Raw genomic sequence first — 2,635 nt, 5'->3', positions numbered from 1 at the left:
ACAGGCGGGGCTTCCAGTTAGAGGGGAGCCGAGGAGGAGCCACTCCCCGCAGCAGGGCAGTGCCACTGGTGTCCCAGCCACCCCTCCCCTCTGAGCGAGCCTGGCCGTGCAGGGATGCGGGGAGGTGGCACTGACTCCCACGTGCCCGCTCACCACCTCGGAATTCTCTGCATCATTTACGGAGGCTCGGCCCCAGCTGGAGCCAGCACGTGGTAGGAGAAGGTGCGCCTGCTGTCCTGGCACCCACGGCCTGGGATTAGAACACACGAGCTGGACTCCTAGAGCCGCCCATCTCTCACGGCCCCGTGACTCTGCAGGGCTTGACTTGATGGCTCTCAGAGCACGTGGGATCCTAGAAGCTGCGGAACCCCGTGTTCAAAGCATTCTTGTGCAGAGATGTCCACTAGGTGAGAGAGAGGAAGGGATTCGGAGGTGGGGCTGGAAAACTCTGAAGGCAAGCCAATTGCCAGCTCCCGGCTCGGTGACTTCAGGAGAATTCCACGACTCCGTGGCCTGCAGAGGAAAGATGAGACAGTGTTGCCCCAGATCTTCCTTTTGCTGTCGCATCCATTTCTCTAGGATGTATGAGGTTGGAAAGCCGGGGTAGCTCCTTGCTCGTGGCCAGCTGTGACGGGGTGCGAGGAGAGCATCTGAAGCAGGGTGGGAGGTGCCCACTGCTTGAATCGCCTAACGATTCAGGTTTCTGCAGAATGTGGGTGATTGGACTGCTCGTCTCAAGGCCCGTTCCAGGTCTCTGAGTCCAGGCTTCTGAATTGCACCCGAGCTCCCCTCTGGAGGGTCGTCTAAGAAGCTATAAGACCCTCTCCTAGCTGCAGCTGTTCCTCTGAGCCGGGCTGGGCTGTCCAGATCATCCCTAGGCTTCAGCCATTTCTTAGTGCACCTGGCAGGAGAGTGGCCAGGCCTAGGAAAAGAGCCTGGTCCTGGAGGTCCTGGGATGAGGGCCCACTAGCTTAGAAGTAGGATCGACTCCTCACCTTCCCGGAATATAGAAAGTAAGGGACACTCCCAACTTTACGGGAACCAGGTGAATCCAGCTGGTTACATGGCCCCCAGGTTCCCCTGCCCTTGGAATCTTCTTTTTTTATTGTAAGAAAATATATATAAGGTAAAATGTACCATTTTAACCATTTCTATGTGTATAGTTCTGTGGCATTAAGCACTTTCACATTTTTGTGTGACCATCACCACCGTCCTCTCCAGAACTTTTGCATCTTCTGAACTCAGCACCCATTAGACAATGACTCCTCATTCCCTCCTTCCCACAGCCCCTGGCAACCACGATTCTACTTTCTGTCTCTTTGAATTTGATTATTCTGGGAACCACATATGAGTGGAATCATAAAGTATTTGTCTTTTTGTGACTGATTTATTTCATTTAGCATAATGTCTCCGAGGTTCCTCCATGCTGTAGCATGTGTCAGAATTTTCTTCCTTTTTATGAATGAGTAATATTCCATTGTATGTATGTACCACATTTTGTTTATCCAGTCATCCATCAATAGGTTGCTTCCATGTCTTGGCTATTGTGAACAATGTTGCTATGAACATGAGTGAACAAATCTCTGTTCAAGTCCTACTTTCCCTTCTTTGGGGTATATATCCAGAAGTGGAATTGCTGGATCATATTGTAATTTCATGTTTAATCTTTTGAGGATTTGCATACCAGTTTTTTATAGCGGCTTCACCATTTTCCATTCCCACCAGCAATGCACACAGGTTGTTATTTTCTGTGTTTTTGATAATAGCCACCCTCATAGGTGTGAGATGGCATCTCACCATGGTTTTGATTTGAATTTCTCTAATGACTAGTGATTTCAAACAGTTTTTCATGTGCTTATTGACCATTTGTATATCTTCTTTGGAGAAATGTCTATTCAAGTCCTTTGTCCATTTTTAATGGGGCTGTTTGTTTTTTTATTGTTGAGTTATAGGGGCTCTTTATATTGAAATATTCTGGATCTTGATCCCTTGTCAGACATATGGTTTGCAATGGAATCCTCTTTAAATTGATTCTAAAAGAGCCAAGTCTAGCGTTTGAAGAGACTGGAATTTAGGATGAGTTATTGGAACCTACTCACTCACCCAGCCTCCATTATACCTAATTCACCCCACAGTGCTCTGGTCCTGGTTTCTCTGGGAATGCAGAGATGGAAAAGGTACCACTCCTGGCGCTGGGATATGCTCATGGTCTAGTCGGGGAGACAGGCTGAGACACAACTCATACTACCATATAGAGGATGAAACCAGTGCTGGAATAATATTGGGGCATAAGGGCATGCTGTCGAAGAGCCCACTAATTCTACATAGAAGTGGTGGATTAAGGAAAGTATCCCCAAAAGATATGTCAGTTCCAGGGGGCAAATTCTCTTGGATGAGGAGGAGGACCTCTCAGACTGAATGATCAAACTAAGATGTCAGGGAGACTGAAAGGAGACAGGGACCTAGAAGGAAATCCAGTGAGGAAAACTAACCTGAAAAAAGACCTTCTCGGGCTTCCCTGATGGCGCAGTGGTTGCGCGTCCGCCTGCCGATGCAGGGGAACCGGGTTCGCGCCCCGGTCTGGGAGGATCCCACGTGCCGCGGAGCGGCTGGGCCCGTGGGCCATGGCCGCTGA

This window comes from Physeter macrocephalus, chromosome 4 (assembly GCF_002837175.3).
Source record: "Physeter macrocephalus isolate SW-GA chromosome 4, ASM283717v5, whole genome shotgun sequence".
NCBI lineage: Eukaryota > Metazoa > Chordata > Mammalia > Artiodactyla > Physeteridae > Physeter > Physeter macrocephalus.
The sequence above is the reverse complement of the archived record's forward strand: the minus strand, read 5'-3'. Positions refer to the sequence as shown.